Here is a 21,342-nt window from a genome sequence, read left to right on the forward strand (position 1 = left end):
AACACACGTATCTTGATTGTTTTAAAAATTATTGTGAGTGATAATATTGAAAGATTAAAGACAATCACATGGGAAATAAATACTTTTTTTTTCTGAAATTTATTCTAATTATTTCCTCACCTCTGACCTTGTATGTCCAGTAGGGTTGGGACAGGACCTTGGGTGCCCCAAGCCTCATTAATCAAGACAAGTCACATTTTAAAGCAATAATTTTAAAAATAAAAGGGAATGCAATAAATTGATGATGAAAAAAATCAGACTTTTAAACAAAAGATAGGATCAGAGATTGCAGTGAGCAGAAAATACTGCTCCCAGATCATTAGTAACATTAGTGATCAAACCACTTTACTTCAGTTGAGTAGAATTTCAGAAGTTTCCACTAGACATAGAACTCAATATGTTTTCAGCTCTTCAGCAACCACTGGGTTCTAATATCTTTACTTACGTATCTTTTTTTCTCCTTTCATTTTTCACAGGTTGGGGTTCTCCCCAGATATTATATGAGGAGATTCAAACGTGTTTCACTCTTCAGATCTCTGTTGGTGCTGCATGATTCTAAATAACTTGTGAAACCTACTTTTAGGCAGAGTATAAATAACGTGGTTGAGAATAGAAATCTATGAATAGTGGTTTGACTGAAAGAATGGTGTAGCCAATTTCACTCCATTGAGGTATCACTAAACAAGATAAGCTTGTTTAATTGCATACAAAGGAATGACCAAATTAAGCATGAGAAACTGTGAGAAAATTTTCAGTCAGGACTTTCCCCACCCCCCCACCCCCCCCACCCCCCCGCCTGAATTTTTACTCTTCTGTGTGGTTTGAAATAGAATTCTCAAGAGCCACTCCACCTTTCTCTCAAGCCCTTGGGGAAAGCAATTTGATCTAGACTTATTTTTATCAGTGGCCTCCTAATAGCCTGTGTTTCAGGCCAAGTGGGAAGAAGGAAGCAGTAAGGATGGCAGTGTGCAGTCTAAAAGCTAAACCAGAACTTCTCAAACTCTAATTCCTTGGGATGTTCCTAAAACGCAGATTCTGAGATGCAACCTGATATTCTGCATTTCTAACAAATTCCCTGGTAATGCCAAAGTTGCTATTTAAGACGCCAGACTCTGAGTAGCAAGGATCTATGCTACTTGTGAATTTCTGTTGTTGCTTTAGACCCTGAGTGTTTAAAAAATTGCTCTACTTGGAAAAATAATTTAGGTTGCTTCTCTAGAAGTTAAGATTCTTAAGAGTGGGAGTTTTGTCTTGTTTGTTCTTGTAGCCTTACTGCTTAGGACATTACAGGGTGTATTAAAGGTACTTTAATGTTGTTGGTTGTTGAATGAACAAAAAAATGAAATATGACCAATTTTCAAACAGGAGTTCTTAAGTTTTTTTGGTCCTATGTTCCTTGTCCCTTTGACAATCTGGTAGATTGTGGATCCCTTCTCAGATTAATATTTTTAAATGCATAAAAGAAGATGTATACAGATTGCAAAGGAAACCAATTAGAGGAAATTATAGTTATAAAAATATGTAAAAGTCAAACGTGATATAATAATACATGTGCTTTTAAAAAACAAAATCTATCAGTAGATCTAATAATTACCATAATTTTGAAGAAGTGATGAGATATAAACAATGTTTTCAGATATCTGCAACAACTCTAATTTGATAGGAAAATATCTGTAATTTCTTTTGGTGATGAAGAGACAGGTACTGCTAATAGTACTCAAGTTGTTGCCTGTCTTCATAATTGAAGGATATGCTCAATTTCAGTTGGAAGTGAGTGAAGATAATGTTGTAGTTATTTTCACATTCAAGTTCACAGCCACCCTGCATTCTACCCATGACCCTCTTCGGATCTGTGGACCCTAATTTAAGAACCTGTTTTTGGACAAGTTTTATTTATCATTTTCCACTGTTGGCTGAAAATCCTTTCATGAAAAGGATAAAAACAGTGATACTTATGATTATTTTATCAAATGTAGTGTCTGGTGCTGGACATACATATTATTCCAGTTTTTTAATGCAGTACTTAAACTTGCAGAAATCTGAAATAGCTCTTCCCAGTGATTATTTTCTTCCATTCCATTCATATTTACAACAGTGACAAAAATATAATGGATGCCTATACTCACTGGATAAACAACTCATAAATGCAGGTTTGTAAAGTGCATTCCCATGAAACAGATCCATAAACCTGGTTAGCACACCAAGACACCGTCAAGAATGTTTGAACTAAATCTTAATTTGTTCCTCACGAACATTTCACATGGCCTTCGAAGTGAATTATGCGCTGCCTTGTTGACAAGGAATGTAACAGACTACACATTTGAGAGATGGAACGGGGCTTGTGGGATTGTTTTATTGAACAATTTCACAGGTGTTAACAGGAGAGGTGGGCTGAAGAGTTTCAGCAGAGAGAAAGTAACTCCAAGCCTGGAGTTACTCACACACCTGTTGGCAGGTCATCATATCTCTTCTATTCTGCTTCCTTTGCAATAATTTTTATGGCCACCTCACTGATCTCCTCCTCAGAAGTCAGAGTGAGGGGAAGGGAGAGAGGGAAGAAAGAAAAAGAAAGCAGGAGAGAACTAGCTAGTAATCAACTCTGGCACAGTGCCAGTCTGTCCCCTAGAGCAGGGGGTCTCGGACTTGGGGCTGGAAGCAGGTGCAAAGGAGATTTGTTTGGCTTATGCACCGCTAATAAAAATCAAATTTGGCATGATGAAAAGGGAACCCTCCCCTACTGTTGGTGGGGATGTAAACTGGTACAGTTACTATGGAAAACAGTATGGAAGTTCCGTAAAAAACTAAAATAAGGTTGTCATATGATCCAGCAATCCCACTCCTGGGTATATTCACAGAGAAGGTGAAAAGTCTAATTCAGAAAGATACACCCTCCCAATATTCTATAAATGCACTATCTACAATAGCCTAGATATGTAAGCAATCTAAGTGTTCACTGACAGATGAATGGATAAAGATGATGTGGTAGATGTAGTACATATACACAACGGAATATTACTCAGCCATGAAAAAGGGTGAAATGCTGCCAGTTGCGGCAACATGGATGGACCTAGAGATTATCACACTAAGTGAAAGAAGTCAGAGAAAAACAAATCTCATATGATGTCACTTATATGTGGAATCTAAAAAAAGATACGAAGGAACTTATACACCAAACAGAAATAGACTCACAAGCATAGAAATCAAATTTATGATTACTAAAAGGGAAATGAGTAGGGGAGAGATAAATTAGCAGTTTGGGGTTAGCAGATACTCACTACTGTATCTAAAACAGATCACTAACAAGGTCCTTCTGTACTGCACAGGGAACTATACTGAGTATCTTGTAATAACGTATAATTGAAAAGAATCTGAAAAAGTATATGTATATGTGTATATACCCAGGTATATATATATATATGTATATATACCTGAAATATATACACCCAAAATATATGCCTGAAACATATAAACCTGAAACAGAACATTGTAAATCAACTAGATTTCAATCTGTTAAAAAAATTGAATTTGGTGCTCTTAGAAGAGTGCAGATAGCTTCATGAACCCCTTCTAGGGCTGAGCGCAGGCTGACAGCACTCTTGTGTAGTGTCTGCCAGATTCCGGGATGCAAATGCTTAGGAAGCTGATCGCGGATTTGGGACGAGATGTGTGGACGGGCCCTGGTGGTCCTGCAAGCTGGACCAATGAACGCTGTCCTTCAGCCGCGCTGCCCCCTGTCCAACCTGCCACATACTCGAGGGCACTGGAATGCAGGACTTTTCCTGCAGCTTGTTTCCCAGGCTTCTGACATGGTTTCCAAAGCCAGAGTGAGGAATGTGCTGGCTATTCTGAGATGCCAACGGAGATTTCTGTTCATTGTGAAGAAACCAAGAGGCTTTGGCTGTCGACGGCAAAGACCGCGCCTGGGATACGGGAACTAGGGAAACCGGCTTGGGCTACACTTGATTGGCTGCTCCCTGTCTGTTTTTCCATCTGTTAAAAGCAGCTGTGAGGTCACAACTAAGTGAATGGTGGGAAATGATTTGAAAAAGTAATGGGGTCACACAGGGGGAAGGAAAAAAAGAGTAGTACTTTTCTTTCTTCTCCTCAGCTTCCCTATTCCACTAAATAAGACATTCTGCAAGGATTGGGTACTATTTCTGTCTTTTCACACTTCTTCTCTTGCTAATTTTCAGTGGGCTTCTGAGATCTGATATAAATGTGCCGGCGATGTGGAAACTGATAGAGAGGCAGAGATGTATATGAAAGATGATATACATACATTTTACCACTCATCTTAATGTTGCAGTTTTGGTGATGATCCAGTTGCTTAAATGGAAATATAGACTTCGAGAGCATATTACTTAAAAAAATCATATCATGTGTCCCTTGAATCATATTTTACCCAGGAAACAAAGCCTATCTTTACTTGTGATGATGTCTAGAGAAGAAGTTAGGAGGTTTTGTTCAGGGTTCTTAAATCAGTAGAGCATGATCCTTCAGGAGATCGCAAAGCCCTACTGAGTTCCAAACCAATGACCCAAGCCACCCCAACCTCGCCTTCCTGCCTGATTACAGAGACGCTAGACTATGGAGGAAGTATTGAAGCCGCCGCTGGGCTTTTCCTCTGCCCCCTGTACCCCTGCCCTGCCTCCTTCCCACAGGAAGTTACTGTCAGCACTGGAGGGTTTTTAATAGGAAGTCTGGGGTCCCTGGCTTTATCCCATGACCATCTCTCATTTCTTCATGGAGTCCTATTTCTGGCTTCAGTCACCTCCTCTATCCTAGAGACAACGGAGTAAGGTAGAAAGCAGTAAGATCTGAATATTCATTTAAAGAGCACTTTAATGATACTTTAGGGAAATAAACAGTAAGTCAGGTTTAGATAGTGAGAATAAGTTTAGAAGCCATTTTCTGCCACTTTGCCATAGGTCCATTATCTCATTTAACTTAGATGTTCATGGTCTACCTATGGTATGAAAGAGGAGTCATTCTGAAGGCAGGGAGAAGACAGATTCTTATGAACATGTTGGTGCAAGAAGTTGCAATGTGGAATGTCTAACATCCTGTTTCCAGGCTTGCCATTGACCTCCAGGCCTTGGAGGTCCAGCCTGGCAAACTTCTGCTGATCTGAGACTCATCTGAGACACTATGAGTTTCTTCCAGGAAACATCCCTGTGAGCTTCCCACTTGGGCTCCCCTGGGGTCTCCTCTGTTTGCTGCACATACCACAGTATATTATCTGTCTGTCCCGTTGGGATGCCCACTTCTTGAGAGGAGAGAAGACAACTTGCCCATCACTGTGATCCTATTTTTTTGCCTGTATATGGAAAGTGCTTCACAACGATTGGTGAATGAATGAGTTCGGAAGGGATGTTACTGTAAGTGCAAAGAACTTGGATGGAGTTGATAGAATAGCAGGATTTTCAGTAGAATTTTAAAGAATGCATTCTTTGGAGTAAGAAGGTATGTTTTCATGGGAAAATAAAGGGTGACTCAGCGGGAAGGAATCTGCCTGCCATTGCAAAAGAAACGAGTCCCATCCCTGGGTTGGGAAGATCCCCTGGAAAAGGAAATGGCAACTCACTCCAGTATTCTTGCCTGGGAAATCCCATGGACTAAGAAGCCCAACGAACTACAGTCCATGGGCTCACAAAAGAGTCAGACACAACTGAGCGACTAGACAACAACAACAAATGAGATCTGTGTAGAAGGTGGTGTCAAGTTTTATTTTGCTTTGGTTTTATAAACAGTAAGTAAGAGCAGCCAAGCAACAGGGAAGGCAATCGGTTCACTTCAGTCATTTCACTCCCTCAGTTGCTCAGTTCAGTTGCTCAGTGTCTGACTCTTTGTGACCCCAAGAACCGCAGCACTCCAGGCCTCCCTGCCCATTACCAACTCCCGGAGTTTACTCAAACTCATGCCCATTGAGTCGGTGATGCCATCCAACCATCTCATCCTCTGTCGTCCCCTTCTCCTCCTGCCCTCAATCCTTCCCAGCATCAGGGTCTTTCCAATGAGTCAGCTCTTCACATCAGGTGGCCAAAGTACTGGAGTTTCAGCTTCAGCATCAGTCCTTCCAATGAACACCCAGGACTGATCTCCTTTAGGATGAACTGTTTGGATCTTCTTGCAGTCCCAGGGACTCTCAACATTCTTCTCCAACACCACAGTTCAAAAGCATCAATTCTTCAGTGCTTAGCTTTCTTTATAGTCCAACTCTCACATCCACATGACTACTGGAAAAACCATAGCATTGACTAGATGGACCTTTGTTGGCAAAGTAATGTCTCTGTTTTTAAATACGCTGTCTAGGTTGGTCATAACTTTCCTTCCAAGAAGTAAGTGTCTTTTAATTTCATGGCTGCAATCACCCTCTACAGTGATTTTGGAGCCCCAAAAAGTAAAGTCGGGCACAGGAGCAGCTGAGAGGAGATGCCCCATGTCCAAGGTAAGGAGCAGCAGCTACACTTTGCTGGAGCAGCCGTGAAGAGATACTTCACGTCCAAGGTAAGAGAAACCCAAGTAAGATGGTAGGTGCTGAGAGAGGGCATCAGAGGGCAGACAGGCTGAAACCACAATCACAGACAACTAGCCAATCTGATCATACAGACCACAGCTTGTCTAACTCAACGGAACTAAGCCATGCCATGTGGGGCCACCCAAGATGGTTGGGTCATGGTGGGGAGGTCTGGCAGAATGTGGTCCACTGGAGAAGGGAATGGCAAACCATTTCAGTATCTATGCCTTGAGAACCACATGAACACAGTGAAAAGGCAAAAAGATAGGACATTGAGAGAAGAACTCCCAAGGTCGGTAGGTGCCCAATCTCCACTGGAGATCAGTGGAGAAGGAACTCCAAAAAGAATGAAGGGACAGAGCCAAAGCAAAAAAAAATACCCAGTTGTGGATGTGATTGGTGATAGTTCACATGCTGTAAGGTCCAATGCTGTAAAGAGCAATATTGCATAGGAACCTGTAATGTTAGTTCCCTGAATCAAGGCAAATTGGAAGTGGTCAAACAGGAGATGGCAAGAGTGAACGTCAACATTCTAGGAATCAGTGAACTAAAATGGACTGGAATGGGTGAATTTAACTCAGATGACCATTATATCTACTACTGTGGGGAGGAATCCTTTAGAAGAAATGGAGTGGCCATCATAGTCAACAAGAGTCTGAAATGCAGTACTTGGATGCAATCTCAAAAAACCACAGAATGATCTCTGTTCATTTCCAAGGTAAACCATTCAATATCACGGTAATCCAAGTCTTTGTCCTGACCAATGATGCTGAAAAAGTTGAAGTTGAATGGTTCTATGAAGACTTACAAAACCTTTTAGAACTAACACCTAACAAAGTTGTCCTTTTCATTATAGGGGACTGGAATGCAAAAGGAGGAAGTCAAGAAAACACCTGGAGTAACAGGCAAATTTGGCCTTGGAGTACAGAATGAAGCAGGGCAAAGGCTAATAGAGTTTTGCCAAGAGAACGCACTGGTCATAGCAAACACCCTCTTCCAACAACACAAGAGAAGACTCTACACATGGACATCACCAGATGACCAACACTGAAATCAGATTGATTATATTCTTTGCAGCCAAAAATGGAGAAGTTCTATACAGTCAGTAAAAACAAGACTGGGAGCTGACTCTGGCTCAGATCATGAACTCCTTATTGCCTAATTAAGACTTAAATGGAAAAAAGTAGGGAAAACCATTAGACCCTTCAGCTATGACCTAAATCAAATCCCTTATGATTATACAGTGGAAGTGAGAAATATATTTAAGGGACTAGATCTGATAGACAGAGTGCCTGATGAACTATGGACAGAGGTTCATGACAGGGATCAAGACCATCCCCGAGAAAAAGGCAGTCGGTAGGCAGTCACTTGAAGCCTTTATGCAAAAGACGTACACAATGACTGGGAGCTATACTGATGGCACCGTCCCTGGATATGCCATACATCTGGTGCACTCTTGCAAAGGTTGTCACGCAAAGTCACAGTCCCTGAGTGTCTAAAAGGCACCTTAGAAAAGAATGAAGCAAATCTTTCACTAGAGGTTTCCTCTGGGGCTGCCTCATTCAGCTGTACTTCTGACTGCAAGAGTGAACCAGCTCTGAATATCTACATTTCTTCTTCATCCCCTGGAAAGTAAAATTCAACTTCACAGAAGTAATTTCATTCAATTATTAATGGCATCAGAAAATGTTCCCATTTTCACTTTCTGTGGTTAAATTTTATCTTTCATAAAAATCACATGTAGTTTCTTTATCAGCTGGTAGGCAGAACTGCTCAACACCTGAGAAAATCCCTTATGTCTTAGATACTTCTTTTATTCTCTCATTAAACACTTTTGAGAAAGATTACTTTATTACACTACATTATACACACATACATGCTCACATACCCTTATGTCATTAATGGTATATCTTTAGCATCTTCTACAGCAAGCTTGCCATGTTTTATTTTTTTAATCTGCACTTCATAAGTGTTGTTGCCAGGTTCATAAAAAAGATCACAAGAAATTATTTCTAGCATGAGAAGCAGTTAACCAAAAACTGTACTGCCTCTCCAACCCCTTCCCCTATTCTGTCCCTTATGAATGCCTCTTGGACCAGAGGGAGTCCAGGATGGTGGTGTAAGAAGATCCTGAACTCACTTTGTCCCACAGACACACCAAACCCATGTCTACCTATGGCATAATTACTGCTAAAAAGAACTGGTAATTAGCAGGGCAGCTCCTCCACAGTAGTTCCTCTGGGATAAAAGGGATCCATCGAGATGGGTAGGGGAGGAAGAGGTGTGGTCTTGCCAAAAACCCCACTCTCAGCAGTGATACACAGTAAGGACCTTGTGGTCTGATGCTGCTCCATGAGAAGTAAAGGGCTTGTGTCGACCGCGAGCATGCCAACCCTTGGGACCTGCATTGAAGAGACAGGCCCCCAGAACATCTGGCTTTAGAGAGCAATGGGGCTTATGTCCTGGGAACCCAAGGGCTGTATGGATCCTCAGACACTCCATCTGAAAGACTCGCAAGTAACTGCATTCATCCTGACACAGCATAAAGGCAACATTTAGAGAAGTGCCTGGACCACATGTGAAAAGGGGTTTATTTGCTAATTTTAAAGTATCCCTGCGGGACAGGGACAAGTTAGGACTTTCCTGGGAATGGAGGCACAGCTGAGTGCCATTTTTGCATTCTTTCTGTACCTCACTTGTGCAGGTGAAGATGGGGACACAGCCTCAGTAAAGCTGCAGGCTCGCTCTGCTCCCAGCACTCGTCGCCACCCTCAGCGTGCTGCTGAATCATGACTGCCACAGGCACTCCCACCCCAGCACTGTCTCCCAGCCTTGTCAAGGCCCCAGGCTTGCCCTGCCTACAGTGGTCATCCCGTGTGTCCTGCCCTCAGCACTCCTGCAGTCTTGCTAAACCCAGGAGGTCAGCACAGCCCACAGTGGGTATACAAAAGTTTATGAGACTCTGGACCACCTGGCCCTGGTGGCCACAGAAGCTTGCTTTCTTGGGCCTCGTGGGACTGTGACAATCAGAAAGCCAGTTCTGGGCAGGCGCTCAAGCCTAAGGCTCTGCACAACAGCAGGCTGAAATACACTACCCCGGTCTGCCCATGAGAAAGGCCCATTTCCTTGTCCCGATGCTTCAACCTGAGCGACAGGCTTCAGGAGTGCTGCATGCCTAGGGCTTACAGAGGTGCCCTCACGTCACTTAGGCAGGAGACACCATCCCTGTGCGCTTCCTTGGTCTTGTCACAGCTCACCAGTATCCCCCAGAGAGAGCTCATACACTCATCTAAAGCCCCAGTACATCACACAGAGACACCTCAGTTACAAGAAGAAAAACAGAGAAATCACAAATATGTGAAGATTATTCAAGATGTTGCTGAAAAGTCAATAGGCAAGTGAAGAAATCAAAGGACAAATCAAAAGATAACTGGAGACAAATAAAAATAGAAATGCAGCATTCCAAAATTAACATGATACAGTAAAACCAGTTCTAAGAGGGATAGCAGTTCAGGCCCATCTTCAGAAGCAAGAACATTCTCCAATAAACAACCAAAGTTTACCTCTAAAGGAACTAGTGAAACAATATCAAAGCTCAAAGTTAGTAGAAGGAAGGAAATAATAAAGTGCAGAGTGGGAATAAATGAAATAGAGACAAAAAGAAAAGATCAATAAATTAAGAATTGATACTTTGAAAAAATAAACAAAATTGATAAGTCCTTTAGAAAGACTTGATAGACTCTAAAAAGAGAAGTTCTAGCTGGTACCACAGAAATACAAAAGATTATAAGATTACAATGAATAATTATATGCTGACAAATTGGGTGACTTAGGAAAATGGATAAATTCTTAGGAACATACAATCTCCAAGACTGAACCATGAAGAGACATAAATCTGCAAACAAAAGCCCTATATCAGTTGATACTTTGGTGAAATCTATCAAATATTCAAAGAAAATTTAATACCTATCTTCTCAAACTACTTAAAAAAATTGAAGGGGAGAGTACACTTTCAAACTCATTTTATGAGGCCAACATTACCCTGATGCCAAAACTAAACAAGGATATCACAAGAAAAGAAAACTACAGGTCAGTATCCCTCATGAACATTGATGCAAAAATCCTCAACAAAATATTAGCAAGGTGAATTCAACAATACATGAAAAGATCATATATATTGATCAAGTGGGATTTATTCCAGAGATACAAGGTCCACAAATCAATCAACGTGATACCACAGTAACAAAATGAAGAATAAAAGTCTGTGGTCACTTAATAAATCCAGAAAAAGCATTTGACAAAATTCAACATCTATTTATAGTTAAAAATAACTCAGCAAAGTGGGTACAGAGGGAATATACCTCAACATAATAAAGGCCATATATATCAAATCCACAGCTAACATCATACTCAATAGTGACAAGCTGAAAGCTCAGGAATAAGATAATGTCCAACATGAAAAAGAAGCAAAACTGCCACTGTTTGCAGATGACATGATATTATATGATTAAAACCTAAAGACTCCACCAAAAAACAGCCATAACTAATAAATGAATTCAGTAAAGTTGCAAGATAAAACATCAATATTTAGAAGTCTATTCTGTTTCTATACACTGATAACAAAAGTCAGGAAGATCAATTAAAACAATTCCACTTACAACTTCATCAAAAGGAATAAAATACCTAGATATTAATTTTAAACAAGTAGGTGAAATATCTATACACAGACATCTATAAGACATTGATGAAAAATTCAATAAGACACAAATAAATGAACAGATATTTTCTATTCATGGCAAAGAAGAACTAATATTACTAAAATGTCCATACTACCCAATGATTCAAAGCAATCCCTATCAAAATTCCAAAGCATTTTCCGCTGAACTAGGAAAATAATTATAACATTCAAATAGAACCACAAAACATCACAAATAGCCAAAACAACCTTTAGAAAGAAGGACAAAGATAGAGATATTACACACCCTGATTTTGAAGTTTACTGCAAAGTTATAGTAATCAAACACCATGGTATGAGCATAAAAACAGAGAGAGATCAGTGGAACAGAGTGGACAGCCCAGAAATAAACCCAAATATATATAGTCAACTAATTTATTACAAAGGAGCCAAAAATATGAAATGAGAAAATGACAGTCTCTTTCATATATGGGGTTAGAAAAACCGGACAGCTACATTCAAAAGAATAAAACTAGATTACTATCTTATATAATACACAAAAATTAATTAAAGATGAATTAAAGACTTGAGGCTGTATAGTGTCACCCTGCTTATTTAACATATGCAGAGTATATCATGTGAAATACTGGGCTGGAGGAAGCACAAGCTTGAATCGAGATTGCTGGCAGAAATATAAATAACCTCAGATATGCAGACGACACCACCCTTATGGCAGAAGGTGAAGAGGAACTAAAGAGCCTCTTGATGAAGGTGAAGGAGGAGAGTGAAAAAACTGACTTAAAACTCAGCATTCAGAAAACTAAGATCATGGCATCTGGTCCCATCAGGTCAGTTCAGCTCAGTTCAGTCGCTCAGTCATGTCTGACTGTTTGCAACCCCATGGACCAAGCATGCCAGGCTTCCCTGTCCATCACCAACTCTCAGAGCTTGCTCAAACTCATGTCCATCAAGTTGGTGATGCCATCCAACCATCTATTCCTCTGTCGTCCCCTTCTCCTACCACCTTCAATCTTTCCTAGCATCAGGGTCTTTTCCAATGCATCAGTCCTTCACATCAGGTGGTCAAAGAGTTTCAGCTTCAGCATCAGCCCTTCCAATGAATATTCAGGACTGATTTACTTTAGGATGGACTAATTGGATCTCCTTGCAGTCCAAGGGACTCTGAAGAGTCTTCTCCAACACCACAGTTCAAATCATCACTTCCTTGGTGCTCAGTTTTCTTTATGTGAGAGTCCAACTCTCACATCCATACATGACTATTGTAAAAACTACAGCTTTGACTAGATGGATCTTTGCCGGCAAAGCAATGTCTCTGCTTTTTAATATGCTGTCTAGGTTGGTTATAGCTTTTCTTCCAAGGAGCAAGTGTCTTTTAATTTCATGGCTGCGATCACTATCTGCAGTGATTTGGAGCCCAAGAAAATAAAGTCTCTCACTATTTCCATTGTTTCCCCATCTATTTGCCATGAAGTGATGGGACTGCATGCCATGGTCTTAGTTTTCTGAATGTTGAGTTTTAAGCTGATATTTTCACTCTCCTCTTTCATTTTCATCAAGAGGCTCTTTAGTTCTTCACTTTCTACCATAAGGGTGGTGTCATCTTCAAATTTGAGGTTATTGGTATTTCTTCCAGCAAATCTTGACTCCAGCTTGTGCTTCATCCAGCCCAGCATCTCTCATGATGTACTCTGCATGTAAGCTAAATAAGCAGGGTGACAGTATACAGCCTTGACATACTCCTTTCCTGATTTGGAACCAGTCTGTTGTTCCATGTTCAGTTCTAACTGTTGCTTCTTGACCTGTATACAAATTTCTCAGGAAGCAGGTCAGGTGGTCTGGTATTCCCATCTCTTTAAGAATTTTCCATGCTATGTTGTGATCCACACAGTCAAAGGCTTTGGCATAGCCAATAAAGCAGAAGTAGATGTTTTTCTGGAACTCTCTTCCTTTTTTGATGATCCAACGGATGTTGGCAATTTGATCTCTGGTTCCTCTTCCTTTTCTAAATCCAGCTTGAACATCTGGAAAGTTCATGTTTAAGGTACTGTTGAAGCCTGGCCTGGACAATTTTGAGCATTACTTTACTAGTGTGTGAGTTGAGTGCAATTGTGTGGTACTTTGAGCATTCTTTGCCATTGCCTTTCTTTGGGGTTGGAATGAAAACTGACCTTTTCCAGTCCCATGGCCACTGCTGAGTTTTCCAAATTTGCTGACATATTGAGTGCAGCACTTTCACAGTATCGTCTTTTAGGATTTTAAATAACTCAACTGAAATTCCATCACCTCTTCTAGCTTTGTTGGTCGTGATGCTTCCTAAGGCCCACCTGACTTCACATTCCAGGATATCTGGCTCTACATGAGTGATCACACCATCGTAGTTATCTGGGTCATGAAGATCTTTTTTGTACAGTTCTTCTGTGTATTCTTGCCACCTCTTCTTAATATCTTCTGCTTTTGTTAGGTCCATACCATTTCTGTCCTTTATTGAGTCCATCTTTGCATGAAATGTTCCCTTGGTATCTCTGATTTTCTTGAAGAGATCTCTAATCTTTCCCAATCTATTATTTTCCTCTATTTCTTTGCACTGATCACTGAGGAAGGCTTTCTTATCTCTCCTTGCTGCTCTTTGGAACTCTGCTTTCAAATGGGTATATTTTCCTTTTCGCCTTTGACTTTTGCTTCTCTTCTTTTCTCAGCTATTTGTAAGGCTTCCTCAGACAACCGTTTTGCCTTTTTGCATATCTTTTTCTTAGGGATGGTCTCAATCACTGCTTCCTGTACAATGTCACAAACCTCCATCCATAGTTCTGCAGGTACTCTGTCTATGAGATCTAGTCCCTGAATCTCTTTGTCACTTCCACTGTATAATCATAAGGGATTTGATTTAATTCATACCAGGATGGTCTAGTGGTTTTCCCTACTTTCTTCAATTTAAGTCTGAGTTTGGCAATAAGGAGTTCATGATCTGAGCCACAGTCAGTTCCCGGTCTTGTTTTTGCTAACTGTATAGAGCTTCTCCATCTTTGGCTGCAAATAATATAATCAATCTGATTTCAGTATTGACCACCTGGTGATGTCTATTGTTGTTGGAAGAGGGTGTTTGCTATGACCAGTGCATTCTCTTGGCAAAAGTCTGTTAGCCCTTGTCCTGCTTCATTTTGTACTCCAAGGCCAAATTTGCCTGTTACTCCAGGTATCTCTTGACTTCCTACTTTTGCCTTCCAGTCCTCTATAATGAAAAGGATAGCTTTTTGGGGTATTAGTTCTAGAAGGTCTTGTAGGTCTTCATAGAACCATTCAACTTCAGCTTCTTCAGCATTACTGGATTGGACATAGACTTGGATTACTGTGATATTGAATGGTTTGCCTTGGAAACAAATAGAGATCACTGTTGTTTTTGAGATTGCACCCAAGAACTGCATTTCAAACTCTTCGGTTGACTATGAGGGCGACTCCATTTTTTTTAAGGGGTTTTTGCCCACAGTAGTAGATATAGTGGTCATCTGAGTTAAATTCCCCCATTCCAGTCCATTTCAGTTCACTGATTTCTAAAATGTTGGTGTTCATTCTTGCCATTTCCTGTTTGACCAATTCCAATTTGCCTTGATTCAGGGACCTAACATTCCAGGTTCCTATGCAATACTGTTCTTTATAGCATCAGACTTTGCTTCCATCACCAGTCACATCCACAACTGGATATTGTTTGTGCTTTGGCTTCGTGTCTTCATTCTTTCTAGAGTTATTTCTCCACTGTTCTCTGGTAGCATATTAGGCATCTACTGATCTGTGGAGTTCACCTGTCAGTATCATATCTTTTGGCCTTTTCATACTGTTCATGGGGTTTCCAAGACAACAATACTGAAGTGATTTGACATTCCCTTCTCCAGTGGACCACATTTTGTGAGAACTCTCCACCATAACCCAGCCGTCTTGGGTGTCCCAACATGGCATGGCTCATAGTTTCATTGAGTTAGACAAGGCTGTGGTCCATGTGATCAGTTTGATTGAAGTGAAGTGAAGTGAAGTCGCTCAGTCGTGTCCGACTCTTTACAACCCTGTGGATTGTAGCCTACCAGGCTCCTCTGTCCATGGGATTCTCCATGCGAGAATACTGGAATGGTTTGCCATTTCCTTCTCCAGGGGATATTCCTGACCCAGGGATCAAATTCGGGTCTCCCACATAGGAGGCAGACGCTTTAACCTCTGAGCCACCAGGGAAGCCCTCAGTTTGATTAGTTTTCTGTAATTGCAGTTTTCATTCTGTGTGCCCTCTGATGGATGAGGATAATGTGATTATGGAAGCTCCCTGGTGGGGGAGACTGACTGTAAGGGGAACTGGGTCTTGTTCTGATGTGGGGAGGGCCATGCTCAGGAAATCTTTAATCCAAATTTCTGTTGATGGGCGGGGCTGTGTTCCCTCCAGGTTTGAGACCAACCTATGTTGAAGGTAATCAAGATAATGGCAACTTCCTTCAAGAGGTCCCCTGCATGCACTGCCTCACTCAGTTCCCCTGACCCTATAGCAGGCCACTCCTGACTTATGCCTCTGCCCAGGACTCCTGAACCCTCACAGACAACTCTGGGTCAGTCTCTTGGGCTCACTGCTCCTTTCTCCTGGACTCTGGTGCATAAGGCTTTGTTTGTGCCTCCAAGAGTCTGTTTCCCCAGGCCTGTGTAATTCTGGTAGCTCTATGGTGGGATTAACAGAGACCTCTTCCAAGAGGGCTTATTCCACACCCAGGTCTGCTGTACCCAGAGACCCTGCCCCTGCTGGCCACTGGCCACTGCTGACCCACACCTCCACAGAAGACACTCAAACACTCAAAGGCAGGTCTGGCTCAGTTTTTGTGGGTTCTCCTGGGGCACACAAGGTTTTGTTTGAGCCCTCTAAGCATCTTTGGTACATATGGGGTTTGATTCTAAACACAATTTAGCCTCTCCTGTCATATTGCTGGGGCTCTCCTTTGTCCTTGGACATGGGGTATCTTTTTTTGGTGAGATCCAACATTCTCCTGTCAATGGTTGTTCAGCAGTGAGTTGAAATTTTGGAGTTCTCGCAGGAGAAGATGAGCACCTGTCCTTCTACTCCGCCGTCTTCACTTCATGGCAAATAGATGGGGAAACAATGGAAACAGTGACAAACTTTATTTTATTGGGCTCAAAAATCACTGCAGATGGTGACTGCAGCCATGAAATTAAAAGATGCTTGCTGCTTGGAAGAGAAACTATGAGAAACCTAGACATTATATTAAAAAGCAGAGACATTACTTTGCTGACAAAGGTCCATCTAGTGAAAGCTATGGTTTTTCCAGTAGTCATGTATGGATGTGAGAGTTGGACTATAAAAGAAGCTGAGCACCTAAGAATTGATGGTTTTGAACTGTGGTGTTGGAGAAGACTCTTGAGTGTCCCTTGGACTGCAAGGAGATCCAACCGGTTCATCCTAAAGGAGATCAGTCCTGGATGTTCACTGGAAGGATTGATGCTGATGCTCTAGCTCCAATACTTTGGCCACCTCATGTGAAGAGCTAACTCACTGGAAAAGACCCTGAAGTTGGGAAAGATTGAAGGAGGGAGGAGAAGGGGATGACAGAGGATGAGATGGCTGGATGACCTCACCGACTCAATGGATGTGAGTTTGAGCAAGCTCCGGGAGTTGATGGTGGACAGGGAAGCCGGGTGTGCTGTGATTCATGGGGTTGCAAAGAGTCGGACACGACTGAGTGAATGAACTGAACTGTCTGAAAGACTTGAATGTAAGGCCTGAAATCCTAAAACTCCTAAAGGAAAACATAGGCAGTAATCTCATTAGCTTTGAAATTTTGGACCAGAATTCTACCCCCGCTCATAAAAAGGTCAACAAAAGCAAAAATAACCAACTGAGACTCTGTCAAACTGAAAATCTCTGCACAGCAAAGGAAACCATCAAGAAAATAAAAAGGCAGCCTCCCGAATGGGATAAAATGCTTATACATCACATCTCTGATAAGGGGTTAATGTCCAAAACACATGAGGAATTCAAACAACTCAAAAGTCAAACAACCAAGATTTTAAAAGTGGGCAAAGGACTTAGGTAGACATTTTTCCAAAGAAGACATACAGATGGCCAAGAGGCACATGAAAATATTTTCAACATCATTAATTATCAGTGGAATGCAAATCAAAAGCACAATATCACTTCACACTTGTCAGAATGGATATTGTGAAAAAGACAAGTGTTGGAGAAGATGTAAAGAAAAAGGGATCTTTTCACACTGTTGGTGGGAATGTAAGCTACTATGGAGAACAGTATGGAGGTTCCTCAAAAATTTAAAAATAGAACCAGCACATGATTCAACTGTTCTACTTCTATTTGTCTGAACAACATGAAAACCCTAATTCAAAGATATTTAGCACCCCTATGTTCATTGCAGAATGATATACACAGCCAAGATACGGAAACAGCCTAAATGTCCATCAGTGGTTGAATGGATAAAAATGTGGTATAGTTTGGTATACAATGAAGTACTACTCAGCTGTGTAAAAGAGGGAAAATTTTGCTATTTGTAATAACACAATGGACCTTGAGGGTATTATGCTAAGTGCAAAATGTCAGACAAAGAAAGACAAATGTATGATTTTATTTCTATGTGGAATCTTAAAAACATAACAAATGAACAAACGAAACAAAAAGAACTCACAGATGTGGAGAACAGACTGATAGTTACCAGAGGAGAAGAGGGTTGGGGGGGATGAGCAAAATGTATGAAGGTGGGTGTCAATGCTACAGTTATAGATGATCATAGACTTATTGTGGTGATCACTTTGTAGTGTATACAAATATCATATCATTACATTGCACACCTGAAACTAATACATTGTGATGTGCCAATTTTAATTCATTTAAAATAAAAAAATAAAGCAATCCAACATAAGCTCCTGGAGCTAGAGATAAGACCATCAAGCTCACCCTCTCACTGGGCTCCCCAGCACTATTGATTGTGAGAAAGTTCTGGAGTCTCTGAAGACCAAGACGCTTGGCGCACAGACCACACCTCCTCTCTGAGGGTGGGCAGCGTCTCCACCATGTTGTCGGCCACCCACTCAGCTTGGCTGCTCCCAGGAAGGATGCAGACAAGAAAAAGAACTAATGTTTCTGCCCCTGGGGTATCCCAATCTAGCCTAGTGAGGGAGACAACGTGTGAACACATTATCAGCTTCAAGTGGGCTGAACTGTGTCCCCCCAGCCTGCCCCGATCTATCTGCTGAAGTCTTAGCCCCCAGTGTATCAGAATGCCACTGTTTTGGGACAAGGGGTCTTTTAAGAGGTAAAGGTAAAATGAGGTGTCCTAAGTAGAAAGATTAGGGCATAGACACCAACAGACAAAAGACCATATAAAAACAGGGAGAAGAGGCCGATCATCAGACAAGGAGATGGACTTTAGAAGGAACAAACCTGACCGACACCTTGATTGTGGGCTTCTATCCTCTAGAACTATGAGAAAATAAACTTCTATTGTTTAAGTCAAAAAAAAAAAAAAAAAAGAAGAAGAAAATGTCTGCCCCTTTCTATCTAATGCATTATCTTAAGGAATTTACTGTTTTCCCCCAAGGGGAGGGAAGAAAAGCCTCACTGTTCAAGATGTTACTTTGTTTATTCCAGTTAATTATTTAAGAGGATTCTTTAAGCCCTTACCACTCAACCTTTACAATTCCACACAGAAACAAAGATTATTTAGAAGGCTGAGAAGCTTTATGCAAATCGAGGTTTTCAGAGCCGAAAGGGGCGCCTCACAGCTTTGGCCTGGTGAGGCCTGGACACCAGGGCATGGTGGTGTTTGGTAGCTGGTGATGATTTTGGCCACAGATGTGGAGCCATTCTTTGAAGATGTAAACAAATACTAATAATGCAGCATTAATTTATTGCTTCTGCAGATTATTTCTAATACAGACTTGCTGACTTGTCCATGTATAATACATAAACACATCCATAAAAATTTAATGCCTTCAGAGTACTGCCTTCACCCACAACACTGCCTGTTGACACATTTTCACTCTCCTTAGCACTGCTTCCTGAAAGAGTCAACACAATGTCAAGGTGGCAGGATTAAGGGTGACATTGGAGAGAGGGTCAGAAGATTAACTTTTCAAAACTTTGGGGTCACTTAGACACTTAGACATTTAGTAACTTGTGTGGTGATGACAAATGTTTTATTCTGAAAACTAGATCTTGAATTACAAATAAGAGCAGCAGAAAAATCCATCTTCCCAGGTAGTGCCGTGGTAAAGAATCCTTCTACCAATGAAGGACGTGCAGGTTCAGTCCCTGGGTTGGCAAGATCCCCTGGAGGAGGGCATGGCAAACCACTCCAGTACTCTTGCCTGAAGAATCCCATGGACGGAGGAGCCTGGTTGGTTACACTCCATGGAGTTGCAAAGACTCAGACATGACTGAGCATGCATGCATGCACACCCCAAGGATTACACTGAATTCAAATTACACTGAATTCAAATAGCTATTAAAAACAGTCTCCTAAACTTTGGGCTAAAATCATTTTGCATCATTCATCAGAGCAGAGTCAGTCCTAAAGCAAATATTCAACCCACATCTTCCTTTCAAAATGAACATTTGCAAGAATAGAACAGACATGATTGTTTTTGCAGGATCCACATCTGAAAGTTTGGGACACACACCATTTCTTCTTCTTTCCTTGTCAGAGCAGCAGAGGCAAGATCTCTGAGTTACCAGGAGCTAAGATTTCTGCGTGTAAACTCTCAGTTCTTTGTAGGAAAGGTATGACGCAACAGAAAACCTTCCCAAATCATTTCTCCTTCATCCTTTGCTGATTGGAAAGCAACACTCATAGTTTGGATTTATTTTTTTAAAGGCATTTGAATATACATTCTGCTTTTTTTCAGCTTCTGTTGCTGAAATGGAAATTGGAACTGGCCAGCTCCATGAGTCGCCTGCCCCCAAACAGTCTCTAAAATTTCTGTTCCTCTCTGGATAGTGGATGTTCAGTCATTTTGCAGCACTCAGCTCGACTCTAATAACAAGTCTATTATGGCCCTGTGGCCTTTTCCGTAACATTTATTTTCAGGTCTGCCATGTGTTGGGCATTCATAACAGCCGGGCTGACTGTCACTCTGTGACTCCAAAGGCGTCGGCCGTGAGAGTGATCTGGACTCCTGCAAAGTGTGATGGAGTTGGCCAGGTTTCATGCAACAGACTCAGATTATGGTCCTTTGTCCAGAGCAGGCGTGCTATAGAAAGAGAGAGGCTTGACACAGGGCCTGCTTCCTAAGAACGTAAAGGACCATTGATGGTAATCGTTTAGATTAAAATTCAACTGTTTCTTGGTCCTGGAGCTCTTTCAATTAGGTAGGCAGTTTGCTTTCCTGGGAATTTTCTTGGAATTGCTATTTGTAAGGGAATTTATTGCTCAAGTGAAGCTTGTTCCAGTTTATGGCTGAAACTAATGTGTGGATGGGACCTGAGTAGTACATGTCCTTTTGAGTTAATTATAGTCCCCTCCCCTAGAATCTGGGTCCCCCTAGAATCTGAGTCTATTATATCTTTATAGAGATTTCAGAATCACCTGCTTAGAAGTAAGTGTATATATATTACCTATATCTATCAGTGATTAACAAATTAACACATACTGCCTCTTTTTTTACCTAATAACTATTTGTTTAACCATCACATTTATAAAGAGCTTTTATCATATTGAAGGGATATGTGAAAACCCCTACAACATTGACCTTGGCAAAAGGTACTTATAAATTATCCTCTGTTTCCTAACTACTTATTTCAGTATTTGAATAGTTAAACAAGGAGAGAAGCCATCTTTAAACAAACATGCTATTAGGTTAAGACTATGGAGATAAATTGACAGACAATATAGCAACTCACTGACCTCTGATGGATAACTGGATGGATTACCATAGCAGCTGGAGTGGTAATTATTTCATAACGTACATCAGATTACGTGTACTCCCTGCTCAGAACTCTCCAATGCTTAAAAAATAAAAACAAAACACGCATAATCTAGAGGATCTAACGCGATTTTCTTCTGCTCCCTTCCCTAAACTCACAGTCTAACACTTCTCCCCAGTGTTAGTGTGACCTAACCAGTCTCTCTGCGTTCTA

The 21,342-nt window shown here is 41.1% G+C and overlaps 1 long non-coding RNA gene across 2 annotated transcripts in view; it reads right to left on the reverse strand.

Annotated features, from left to right (window-relative positions):
* LOC136173468 (uncharacterized) overlaps positions 1-559 on the reverse strand; it is a 51,195-nt gene extending 50,636 nt beyond the window's left edge. For both annotated transcript variants that reach the window (XR_010664235.1, XR_010664234.1), the window contains exon 1: positions 446-559. This is a non-coding gene — a long non-coding RNA (uncharacterized lncRNA). The remainder of the gene's footprint in view (positions 1-445) is intronic.
* Between the last annotated feature and the right edge of the window lie 20,783 nt (positions 560-21,342).

This window comes from Muntiacus reevesi, chromosome 8 (genome assembly GCF_963930625.1).
Source record: "Muntiacus reevesi chromosome 8, mMunRee1.1, whole genome shotgun sequence".
Taxonomy (NCBI): Eukaryota; Metazoa; Chordata; class Mammalia; order Artiodactyla; family Cervidae; genus Muntiacus; species Muntiacus reevesi.